The following is a 14,164-nucleotide window of genomic DNA, read 5'->3' as shown; positions in this document are numbered from 1 at the left end:
TCAACTTTACTGACTTTTACACCCATCCAAATCAGTCAAACTGAAAATAATAAATAAGAAAGTTGAGGCATAGGAAAAACATGCAATCTCCACACAGAAAGGCCCAACCTTTTAATATCAACTGTCTGGCACACGAGCTAACCACTCTAGCACCAAATATCAAATTAAATAGTTGTTTTAACACGCTCTGCAACACATGATTAGAACACCCATTAGTGATGTGTGAGCTGCCCATAAACAATGATTTTCATTTGACTTTATTTCACTAGCTTGCATTATTTCCCTCCCTGTAGGTTATTCCCCCGCACGATCCATTCTTTTTAAATTTAACTCCCTCTTTCACCTTTTAAATTGCTGCGGATTTTCCGCAATATCGAAATACTTTTTCCAATCATTCCCATACAACTACTCTTATAACCTGTTTGTGCCTAAGAATAATCACTCATCCCGGTTCATGCCACAGCTTTCATCTGCTCTTCCATATTCATGCCTGGTAATATTACTCATACCCGAGAGTGGATCTTCTCCCCGCGTTTTTTTTTTTTTGGGGGAAATAATTTATTTTGCTTCCACAAAACTGCACCTCGTGTTAATGTATTTCATGTCTCTTTTGCATCGTTCCGTGCAATGGTCATAAATTGAAAGATGATTGCTGCTTCTCAAAGCAATATCAATCCAAATGGAATTCCCAACGAAATGTACCCAATCGCCGTATTTTTGCACCTTTCTACGAATAAGGAAAACATTATTGGAGGTGTGAATGTATCAAAATCATGTTTTCTGAATCACCGGAAACAGGAATGACTACTTTAATATTTTATCACATCCAGCTCTGTTTAATTTGTAGGAAATCAAAACCAGTGTGGCACGTTTTGAACCTTTTGGTTCGTGTTTCTTCTTTAGTGCTGCCAGTCAAGTTTAGTATCCAATAGTAGTCCTTTATATTCATCGCCCGTGGCTGAAAATTCACTTGTCACCTCAGCCTTGATATATACTGTGATATAAATAAATCAAAGTATAGAATAAATATTATTCAGTACTAGTAATATTAAGTGCAGGAACGATAGTCCGATTTTTCTTTTTGATACTACTCTTACATTAACACAAAAAAACAGTGATTATCACCATCATCACCACCTTGTGGATTTTCTGTGTGTGGCTCCAGTTTTTTACCTAGGTCTACAATGTCTTCTGTGTCTGTCTTGCTACTACAAACAAGAAATTTCCCAAATAGGGGAGGGAGGATACAAAGTACTAACCTAACTTAAATTTTATTTATCTCCCTTTCAAACTGCAAAAGTATCAGACTTCCGATTTTTTTAAAGACACACATTTTGAATTGGATTCTATTAAATTGATTTTTATTTTAAATAAAAAAGGCACCAGATTCAACAAACACGAACATTGTGCGTAGTTTAATGCATTTGTATGTTACAGTACATTTTGTGCATGGTAGATAATTATACCAAACAGTCAAAACTGCTCCCTATTTTGTGTACCAAGCTGTGTCCATGTGCTTACTTGGTGTATGTTAATCATTTTTAATTGGGTCCTCATTGCGTGTGTGCGCGTTTGCGTGTTTTAGTCATTGTTAATAGGATCCCGGAGGACAACCTACATGAATAAACACCCAAGATCGAGCAAAAAGATTAAAAACACAGAGGAAAAACGTCCACTGTCAGCAATAACTGCACTAAAGCTCTTGTTAAAAAAATACTGTCCTAATTTTGATGCTAAAAAGTTTTTTTAATGGCAAGAAGCCATTCATTTTTCATCTCGCTAGGCAAAGTGTCATCAACAAATGGGATTCATTCAATTTCTAAGTCGTTTTTTGTCAAGACAAATATTTTTTGGGGAAAAACATTATTTACATTTTTTAATTAGATGATAATAGCTGAATTATAATTCTGTCTTGTGAACCGGTTTTGTTTTTTAAGCCCACATTTTATACTTTATGCATGAGATAATTCATTCTAACTTGACACTCGCATAAACGTTCATTAATCATTGTAAAACCTAAAGACTTTTGCAAATACATTGCAGATTAAACGTGATCTGAGGGTCCACCACATTTGCAATTCAAATGTGGAAAAAGGAAGTCATTGTGGAAAAACTGCAGCACTTTTGATGACCACCCAACCAAACTATTCGACACATTTGCTACTCTTTTCTGCCCGTGCTTGGATTATCCTTGTTAATAAGGATGTGCATAGACTTAAATAAAACTGCTCCTGCCATAATTTTATTCCTTAGCCTACGCCAGACTTCACATGAATAAATTCAATACACGCCAATTACTACTACCCTGCCTACCTAGAAGTCACGATTATCTTAAGGCAAGTATTTTTTTCACTTTGCCCTTCCTTTACTTCAATGCAATTTCATACCATCTAGCAGGACTATAAACACATGTTTACCCTCACAGTTTTTATTTTACCTCCCTTTTTGCATGCATGGGTTTTCTCCAGGTGCCCCCGTTTCCTCCCACATCCCATAAACATACAGCCCCTAACAATGATTGGTTGTTTTTTGTCTTCTTGTCACCTGCTATTGGCTGGCCAGGTTGATTTGGGGTGTCTCCCAACTGGGGTAGGCTCCAGCACCCCACGTGACCCTTGTGAGGAAAGGCGGTTTTTAAATTGAATCAAATGGATCCTGTAAAATTCAAAATGAGAAGAATATCTTTTGCCTTTTGAAAAAGAATGATTATAATTTGGCATTATTATCATTAACACTATCATAAAGACATCAAAATACATTAGCATACGCTCTACACATTAATATTCAAGTGGCATCTCCTCCTGTCTAAAGGAATTGGCCTTTAATTAAAGCCAACTGCCCATGATATATGAGTGAGCCGCACTTCCAAGTTCTTCAGAACTTTGTTACCGTGAGTGTGCACTTAAGTCGTTTACGTCTACCCTCTGACTTTTTTTTAACCGTGATGAGACCACTGATTCAAATTTCATATTATAAATAAAATTTCTACACAGTGATACGGGCAGCCATATCTTGGACAAATGGCCAACCAGAGAGTTACACAGAAATAAAATACAAAATATAGTGAGTGCACCACTCTGCTAAAATAAGACAATCTCAAAAGCCAGAAAAGGACTACAGTGGATTTGAAAAAAAAATAAGATGCTTATAATGGCAGTGTTGTGTTCTTCTAATGTCCTTGACAACATGTATTTTTAAATGTCTATCTAGCCAACGTCCAATCAATCAGATAGAGACCCTTTTAATGTCTATTTTTATTAAAACAAGCACAAAAGAAAAGAAAAGTCACTCCCTTAAAATCATAACCTTGGCAACCATTTTATTATACAGCCTCTCTAATCACGTCATCCTGAACCTTTACAAAAATAAAACCAAGGTACTTCTATTCCTCCTTTAGAAACCAAGCCATTAATTTGACACATTCATCAGTTCATATGCAAGCCATCCTTTGAATCTTTCCTTTTTGCTTATTATAGAAAGTAGTGCACTGTAATGTGCTTGTGGCTTTAGACCACCTGACAATTTGTGGTCTTATATGTTAGTGCGAAAACTATACATGGCTGTGCTTTTGCCAGCTATAAACAAAAATTGATTAGCTTCCGGGAAGGGGGGGGGGGGGGTGCTACGCTTCCACAGTGCTTTGATGCTTTGTATCAGAGCACACATGAAGAGCTGTAATCCCTCGGAGCGCTGAGCATCGTTTATTTCTGGCTATGTTTGTCTAATTGAAATAGTGCCATAAAAACACTAATGCGAGACAGAGGAAGATCCAATTTAAAAAGTTGATGAGGATGGTGTTTTCTCGCGGGAATTGATTATTCCTACCATTCACTTGATGTTTTATTTTGGCCGAAATGTGCAAATGCGTTGAGAGAAACTAAAATCATCTGTTTTGTACAGATGTGTTAAAAATGTGAACTAAAATATAGTTGGGAAAATTACATTCTTGGGACTTAATAAAAATTAGGATGCGAAGTAGCTGAAATAGCATTACATTTTATTTCTTATTTGTCTTTATTTATGGCAACTAAATGGCTTTAGAGGAGCGTTAACATTTTTTTTAATCTCATCCAATTTTAAAACCTTGCCGCTACAATGTAAAATTATAAAAATTCAATGGGTTATTATTTTTTTTCAAAAACTTCAACCCAAAAGGTACTCTATTTCCTTACTTTGTCAACACCAACATGAGGTAAATCATCCAAGAGGGAAAATGGGTTCATTTAACTCACTCAAAAAGATGGATGGTCCTGTTGGTACCCGCGGACAGATGTCAAATGATCAATTGCCGGTGTGTGGATTGGGTGCTCTTTGAGGATTTTAGTGAAAGCAAAAAAAAAATGGGTATATTTTGCCTGGGAAAAAAAGGTCATCAAAGAAACTGGGTTGCCTCATTATTAAATAAAGTTTGACTCATTTACTTCATATCACACTTAATGTGATGGATTGTCTTAGTCTATGAAATATCTAGTCATCCGTTTTATATACCATATGTCCACTTTAGTGTTTAGTTTAGTGTGTAGTTTGTAAACTAGTTTATTTTTAATTGAAATGCAACAGTGGTATTAAAAAACACCAATTACTGTGATTGGGTGGCAAACCATTCACTTTCCCCTGCCTACTGACTAAAGTTGGTAGCTATAGGCTCCAGCACCCCTGTGATCCTTGTCAGGATAAGCGGTATGGGAAATTAATAAATTAAAGTACAGTGTCCCCTCAGTTATTGCGGTTAATGGGGACCGGGACCACCCGCGATAAGTGAATTTCTGTGAAGTAGGGATTCCCCTTCAAAAATGCTTAATTTGAATTTAATTCAAAAAAAATAATTATAATTTCTTTTTTTTACCCCCCCCCCCCCCCCTGTATACGGTACACCATATAGAATACGGGTAGAAAGAGTGGAATTCAATATAACAAAAAAAGTGTAAAATATGTTCTTTTAATGTAATATTTGTATTTTTTTTTTTCCAAAAAAAATCCGCGAAGCTCTGAGTCCGCGGTAGCTGAACTGCGAAGTAGCGAGGGAACACTGTACTATATATCCTCCATTGAGAAGCATTTATCCATTAGCTGAATGGTTGTGCTTATAAATATGCCGATCTTGTTGCAGTACCAGTTTTGGCCAGAAATCTTAAACTAAACCGTAAACGTCCAATACACATGGAAAAAGAAAGTAGTTATTTTTCCGCCAACATGTTTATATTTTGCTGATGGAGCTCACAGTCAGAGATATTTTTTTTCAAGATTCTGCCACTTTACATCTCCAGGCACATATTCATGTTTTCTCTATTTGAGGTTGATTTCAAGTGCTGTAAGAAAATCAATTTGACAGTTGTGTGGTAACGTAGCTCCGGGGCAAAGAGGGCTAAGGAAAAAGAATCCATTACTAATTTGGGAAAATATGAACATACTGTATGAACCATTTGAGGAAAGATTCGGAGCCAGCAGAAAGGTCAGAATAGGAAAGAAAGGAAAGAAAACCAAATGGCAGATTGATCGACGTTAAAAAAGTAGCGGGAATTTTTAGGTGGAAGAAGAGTACATAATAACCCAAAAGGGCAATTTCTATCTGACAAAATAAAAATGCCCTTTTTTCACGGAAAAGCCGGTGTCAGGAGATGAGGGCGTTGCAATGAGTGAGACTAGCTTACTGAATAATACAAAAATGGCAAGACAAGGTTCATTCTTGCATGGATCCAAATGCCATATGCGCATAAAACACGGCTTTTTTTGAAAGAACAATTTTGCCCTCAGCGTCCAAAAAGTTTTGTGTACTTTGTTTCCTAAAGGTTTGAGTCTTTTATGCTTGGAACTGTACTATAAATGAATGATAGACCAGATTTCCGCAGGCTCGGGCAATATACTGCAAGAAAAACAAAGCTTGATATGATGGAGAAAAAAAGTCTGATTTTTAAAGATTAATGTAGAAAAATCTTTTGATCGTGTGAGATGGACCCACTTTTACATATTTGTTCATTTATTATCCATGATTAAATGGCGTTGCGGGCGGCCGAATTGAAATAGAGAGGTTAACTAGAGTTGGATGTTGCCAATATCATTCAACATGTTCATTTTACGACATTCTCAAGTAATCAGGCAGAATCAATACAGCAAGAGAGTGAAGATAAGAGGATCAGAACACAAAATTAGCTTCATTACGGATAACGAGATAAGGACGCCTGATGAAACCAAATCTGAGCTTTTCATTGTAGACGGATCTGTTGGAGGAAAATGTTCATTATTCAGGCTGTGGCTCACAGATCTTAGATCACTAAATTACTCCAATAATAGAGATTTTTCAAAAATACAAACTTTGGTCAAACTGGGGAAATGAATTAGATGAGTGTATCAGAAAAGGGCTCGACAAATCAATTATCTACACCCAGATTAATAAGCCTTTTAAAGGGCATTGGGAGGCTGAACATTACAGGTCTTGAACTTTTATTCAGGGATATAAATAGAAAAATGAACACAATCACAAAATGAATAGACTTCTACTAATCCATGTCTTTCATTTCGACCAAAAATAAATTAGGAAAGAGATTATTTATCAACCATACTAAAATATTGCAAGAAAATATACAGCAAACCAGAATTTACATAGTGATGACACCTGTCATATGTGTGTACCCACTTTAACGTGTTTGCGCTACTCCTGTGGAAAATTAAATTGATGTGCAGGAACCCATGTGGAGTTTTCATGTTCTCCCCGTTCTCGTGTGGGTTTTCTCTTGCTCCAGTTTCTTTCCACGCCCCAAAAAACACGCTTGAAAACCTTTAAAATTGTCCCTAGGTATAAATGTGTGCATGATTGGTTTTTTATCACCTTGTGCCCTGCGATTGGCTGGCAACCAATTCCACATGTACCATGCCTACATCTCATAATTAGCTGGGATGGGCTCCAGCACCCTCACGATCCACGTGGGGATCAGCAGAAAAGAACAATGCATTCAGCTTGCCCTCATTCAAGCAACACTGCTCAATCCATTTCGAGCTGTTATTGTAAATCTCTCATATTTCAGTTGATTATACAAACAATCCACGTTGTGTAGAAGAGGAAATATGAGAAATTCTTCTCAATGTGGAATGCAGACAGCCTTTTTCATCAGTCCTCTTATCCAGCAGCGGCCGATGCGCTTCACCCATTCATCTATCCACATATGAAATGGTCTTAGACTTGCGTAATTTTTCAGTCACCAGTTTTCCACTAGCCCTTCTTCTCCCCCCACCTCCAAGTGTGATCTAGTTTAGTCCAGGATGGAGCAATTGCCTCACATCTGAGACTTGCGGCACAATGTTTGTATTGGCAAAGCCTGCACCTTTTTCGCCAATTTCTTTTTTTTTTAGTGACCTGTGAAATTGGATTTTGGACATCGCATATGATTCTCTTGATAGATTGCAATTAGTTCTCATGGGGAAGGCTGGAATAATTCAAAGAAAAATTGAAGTCTTTATTGTTTTTATACAGACGCAGAAAAACGTAGATCTAGTAAAGATGAAAGGTGTTGTTATTAAACTGCAAAAGGCATTTCTTGTGCACTACATATTTTCTGTCTGCTCCGAATAGGACAAATATTTACAGAATTGACATGCTTGATATGCACTGCGTGGGAGTGATTATATTAATGATATTGATTTTGGTGTTGGAATGTTAGACATGTCGCTGCCCTTGGAAAGACAGAGCTACACATTTCTCAGTCCGATTTATGGTTTCGCATTGTTCAACATGTTCCCACTTTACAGCATCAGACAAAATAAACATGGTCGTTTTGTTATTCAGAATCAAATCAGTGATATCGCTGTGATGCAGAGGCGAGATTTTGACCCGGCGTGACCACCTGTCATTTGTATTTTTATGTTTCCACAAAATGTCGCACTCCCTAGCGACATTTCCTGTCTGAGCCTCTATTGTCCAGGTTTACATGCAAGCTGGAGGACGTAAGCTGGACCCAGATGGGGGAGTTACAAAAGCCTACTTTGGAGATACTGGGAATTCAATTGGAAACGACAGTAGACAATGAGGTGTGCATGTGTGGCACGCACGTTTAACTGGGTTTGACAGGACCCAAAAGACAACGGGTCATAGGGTACATTACCTTTTTTTTCTCGTCTGAAGGGTTGTGCTGGCCAAACTGTTTTTGTATGTTGCAGAGAAGGTTTAGTAAATGTTCTTAAATAATTCCTGAAGTGTGACACTCCAGTAAAGCACCACAGAAATGCGTTAAATAGTGTTCTTGTCTGTTTGTAGAACCGAAATGAATTGTTGCGTGGCTAAGAGCAGTAGTAGTTGTTTTTGTGATTCTACCCCCCCACCCCCACAGTAACAGCTTCTACATTTTTTTAAAAATCTTTTTATCCTCAATTCTAACCCTGCACGTTTCATTTTGTGAGTCAATTTCCCTTCAACATGCGAGTGGTGGTATTCTCTCCCATAATGAGGCAATGAACCCTATTTGGTTTGGAAGTCACAAGTAGAAACTGACAGGGGCTTAATAGGGATCCGGGTTGTCTCCTGTGGGCATTGTTAAAATCCAGAGAGCTTTCACACTTCGCAGCAGTAGGTGAGGCTTTGAATGCATGACCCCGAAGCGATGAATTCAAGAGGAAAGGACATGGTGCGATGGTGAATCCAAAGATTTGCCACAAGCCAAAGCTAAATCCCAATTTTCTGCATTTATGGGAGAACACAGTCCCCAGACATTCCGCAACTGGTGCACACACATTGTCCAGAAGAGGAGTGACAGCACTTACTTGACATGGCTGCAGTTGCCAGAACACCAAATCATGCGAGTACTTTGAGACAAGGCGTTCAGTGATGTGCGCACAGCGACGTAGAATTCATCAAACCATTATTTCATACATTTTTTAGACTGCGTTATGAATAACGCATGTATGATATTTGCAGTCGAAACCTGACGAGTGCACGACTACCCCTGGAGAAAATTGTCAACCAGCTGATCATGTGGTCCAGTAACTTCCAGTCGTCATCAAGCTTGACAATTAACGCTTAAAAAAGATGGAGAGTCATCGTTTAATTTGAGAGTTACACAGGTTGTACTAACTTTAAAGTCGTTTATGGCGGTAGATATCTTTAAGGACCTGACGCATTATTTGAAGACCCACGATGTAGGGATGGTGTTTTTATGACATCTATTTAATATTATAATTCTAACTTTAAACTGTCTCTGTACTATTATTTAACTCAACCATTACCATTACTTCACTATTCCTGCATCTACAGAAACAATTGTAAAGAGACTGAAAAAACGAAGATGTATCTGTACTTTGTTGCGACGACATTAGTATCGATGGTTACCTTCTTCTTTCGGCAATCAACATGGCAAGCCAACACAGTTTACATTGGACAGTCTTATGGTCTTATGGCAGTCTTTGCGGTCTTGGCAAAAGTGATGGAAGACATTTTCCCAATGATAGCCTCGTCCTTGTTAATAAAACGAATGGTCGATTAGTTTACTACAAGCTTCCCCTACCTTACATTTACCTCCTTCTCACTAGTAGGATTTGGAATACCAAAATTAGACATTTTTGTTTTACATTTTGATTTTTATATGATTGTTCCTATACTATACATTTTCCATATTTGCCAGATCCAAGCCGGCGTGTGTTCAATCCGTAATAGCCGATCCGCAAAGTGGCGAGGTATTACCGCATTTATTTTAAATCGAATAAGACAAACGTTCCTATTCTTTGAGATTTACATGAATTGGTAAATCCGTGTTTCTGGGAGTAAACGCTTTAGTCCTTTTGCAAACGTGTAGTATTGGCAATTCAAACAAAGACTAAACTTCTTGAAGTGGGGAGCTGCGACTCGGGGATCCTCGGGCGGGAGTATTATGGCAGCCCCAACGTGGGTAAATGGCTTCCAATATGTGACTCCTATCACATCAGCTTTCAAGGATCCTGCGAGAGGAACCGTCAGAAATGCACTTTTGTCCCGGCGGATTTCTCTGGATGCTGTCTCGTTTGAAGTGGGTACAAACAAATCAAAGCGGAGCTTTCCTGGCTGACAATGTGTTTATTCTTTCAGCCCATCCTGAGGACATTTTAACCAGTGCGCAATATGTTTCTCCTTCGCTCAAGGCATCCCCTTGTCTCCAGTTTATAGGGTTTCAAGGCTCCAGTGTTTTATCCTGCCAAGAACTTTTGTGTTAGTTTAAGAAGTCTTTTGTGTGGGTACGCTTCATTTTAAGTGTTGTCACTCATGCAGTAGCCGTTCTTTTGCCGCAAGCTCGCCATGACAAGTGGAATGAATTCTCCGGTGGTTTTGCTCATGCTGTTGGGCAAGCAATGTCTAGGTGATGAAGGGGAAACATAAAAAAATATATATATATGCGTTGTATAATTATGATAGTTTGCGCAAAAAGGCTGGGAGGTATCGGCATGATTTAAATCATCCATCCATCCCAAGTAGCACTTATCCGAACTAAGCCCACAGGGGGAACTGGAGTCTATCCCAGAAACACAACCTTTGCGATTTTCGTTGTACGGTATGGTATCTGTTTTGGTCTCACGAGTAGACATACTAGAAAGAAGTTTGTGTCAAGGCCCCGGCTTGTATTGACCACAAGCTCCAAAGTATTCTCTTCTAGTTTAAATGATAGATATACCTTCGTTCAAGTTAGATAAATCGACTAAAGTGCAAACCTTATTCACGGTAATGTTGATGTAAAAATCCTAGAGGACACAAAAATAAATTACAATGCAAGTTAGCAATAAAACATCAACAGAAATGATTTTTTTCTAAATATTAGTCTAGTTTCAACCGATTTAAATAATGTTTCAATAAAATTTAAAAAGCAGTAACTTGTACGATAACTAATTACTAGCTCCAGGGAGCAATAAAATCATGCGGAGGAGGAATAATTATTTCTGAGCTTAATATGCAGTGTTTTTTTTGTATTTTTGGAGTGAGCATCTTGAAGACTGATCCTTACCCAGCTTGCCGTTGGGATCAGGCCAGACTTCCTTGTTCCTTGGAGCATTCCCAGCGCGCTCATTATCTCAGTCAGGTTGAAGGTCAAGGTTGTCCTTTGCAAAATCATCTGGCTTCAGCATCTCCCCATTACCATGACACACATTAAGTGAATAGAAAGACGAGTGCTATAACATAAGGTACAAATATGTATTTAACCTCAAAAGCCTTTCAAAGAGTAATCTCACAACTACACATCTCATTATGAAAGCCCTTTCTCTTCTGGAATATTAACAAGTCAAGTGCCCTCTTGCCATTGTACCGTTGTGGCTTTTTGCAATGTCAGAAAAGCAATCAGAAGAATGTGATACTATGAAAAGCTCAAAGATTGACTCTCTCCTAATATGGTAAACTTTCAAAAGAATCCCATGCTAAAACTGGCAATTTGCTTTAAAATGTATGTATAAAATATTTAAAAATCAGCACAAGGATTCATTTCCACTAAATGTGCTGCAATTATGGTACGATAAAATCAAATAATTTGGTTATTTTCCTTAACTAATTTGTAGACTACTGATGGAAAGGTCATAAGGAGCAATTTGCGTGCCGGCGTCTTGCGGTTGGAACATCTCTAACCCGTAACCCCTCACAGGTGGATAGCGCCATAATTTAAAGCCTCTAATATGATCATTAAAATAACCACCTCACTCAGAGCCAGGCAATAATGAGCTCATCATTATAATCCTCGTGAAGGCAGAATTTATTGTCTATCTTTATTACACCACATTAATTTCACCTGACAAATTGGCAATTTGCTGTCCATATTCTGTTTTGCACTCGAGAGCCATGTTCTGTCCCTTCTGTTTTTCATCTGCTGTTTGTTATCGACAATAAAATGGCCTCTAATTAATCCTAGAAAAATTAAGAAACTAAAATATATTGGAAACTTTTTATTTTCTGGGAATCATAACACAAGAGTATAAATTCAGGAGAGAAAAAAAAGGCTTTTTATTGTTCATTAATTGTCCTTACTTTTTATGCTTACAGGGGTCACTGACGCTTTCCTTCATCAGGACCTCCAAGGGATTGGACGTCAACAATTTGTGAAAAGGTAAGTTTGTATGTCCTTTTTGATCTTGAAGTTAAAGCAAAGCAACTATGGAGAAAGTAAAGATTTGAGAAGGCGGCAAACTCTTTTCCACGTCACAATACAAGGTCTACTCTATTGAAAGTTAAGCAGTGGAAGATGAATCAAAGGCTAAGGTCATAAATCCAGTGTCAGATCAAGACATTTTCATTAAAGTCTCAGGAAATATTGAATGGACCTTGGTAGATGTCTACACTCTCTTTACTTCTACTGTGAACAGTGACATCATCCATCAAGGAAACCCGCTTCCTGACATATAATAGAGATCACAACTTTAATGAATACACGTTTCCTGTTCAAATTTAGATGCCATCGAAGGCTTGCACGACCAGTATGATCATTTAAAAAAAAAAACTAAAAGCATCTAGACAGAAGGAAAAAATATTGTCCGCCAAATTATCAACTTTTCAAGGCATCGCAGACAATTTCAAGGCATGGAAAAGACTAGAATAGTTAGTAGCTAAGATTTTAGGGCACTTTTAAAAAGGAATGGATGTTTATTTGTTGTCCTTCCAATATTGTAGCAGATCTAGCCTACTGTGTAGGTCTCAGTGATGGATTTTTGGACTGGATCAAGCGTGTTAGCTGTGGCGTTCGTGGCCTGCTTGCCAACTCTTGCCAAATGTCTTCTGAAAAGAAAATAGCAACAAATCTCTGCAGGCAAATAAATCACACATGAACTGATAAAGTTCAATAAAATGCGTGAGCAGGGTGCTGATAACGGCTGTGAGGATGGTTCAGACTGCCACTCTGATAATAAAACGACATATTGGGAATGTCACTTATTTACAGTTTCCTAGTCGGAATTCGGAAATAGAGTATCTTGAATTCTGGGTTTAGAAGTGTTGGAAGGGTCAGAAGACTTGACTCAAATAGTTGCCATGTGACACGTGTCACAGCTGGATGTTGATCAAATGAGTTGGATAGGGGAACTCGTGTCGGATCATTCTATAACTTGATCTATGACGTGTAAATGCGGCATTTGGGCCTGCCTGCGTTGCGTTTGACCCGCCGGGACTCTCCGTGCTCACCATTTAACCTGGATTGGCTCCATTTCCCCTCATGATCACTGCAGCTTGAGTTGTTGCAATAAAAGGATAGATGGCTTTTTGGAATTGCTTTAGAGATGCATATAAATCTAAAAAAAAAAAGGAAAAACTGGCAGTACTGGCAGTGGCATTTACAGCCGTGCATGACTAACCATCCTCCCTTGAACTAAGATCAGTAGCTCACAAAGTCTGCAGTGGGGAAAAAAATGGTGGACTGAGTGGGGGCCTTATGAGAACAAAGCGAGATTAGATTTATAGAGAAACTAATTTAGAGGTTCTCCCAGACATTTCTTGCTTCATATGATGAAACTGTTTTTTTTTTTTGTTTTAATTCTCCTTGCTCACAAATGGAAAAATACAGCATATCCCTATTTTGTCATACTTTTAAGAGGTCTACCATGTTAAATATGGACCTTTCTGTATTTAATGTAATATTTCAATGTCAACTGTCAAGCTATGAAGCCCTTTGGTATCTTTTGGATGATTTATGGCTTCGGAAATAAGCTCGGCTTGGCTTGACTTGATTTCTGTCTCTATTGTTTTAGTTTTGCTTACATTTGTCGTATTGGATAACATCTTTATTCCATGCATGAAGGTGAAATTAAATGACCATACATTACAGCTGATTTTACAGGAGGTCATGCTTACTTCAATGAATTGAATTGCCCTCCACCCACCCACACACCCACACACACACACACATTAAACTTTGTCTAATGTGACACTGCCTCCTTGTGGTTCTGAATATATGAAATTATTGGCTAAATCAAGGATGGCAAAAGCATGAGGATGAGACTATTAATTACTTTATAATAAAATACCTTTCTGTTTCAGCTTGACACCAAAATTGTCCCATTACTATATCTGGTAGGGGTTGAGGAGGTTGTATTTTAAAATTGGTAAACTTGATTTAATTCACACCTGCTCATATTGTGGCTGTATGAGGTACAAATCTTGTTCGGATCGTAGTTGTGTGCTAATGTTCTAGTCGTAAGACATGGAATCAAGCCAACAGCTCACTTAACCAAGCAGATG

This window comes from Stigmatopora nigra, chromosome 14 (genome assembly GCF_051989575.1).
Source record: "Stigmatopora nigra isolate UIUO_SnigA chromosome 14, RoL_Snig_1.1, whole genome shotgun sequence".
In the NCBI taxonomy this organism is placed as follows: Eukaryota; Metazoa; Chordata; class Actinopteri; order Syngnathiformes; family Syngnathidae; genus Stigmatopora; species Stigmatopora nigra.
This window is presented reverse-complemented; position numbering follows the sequence as displayed.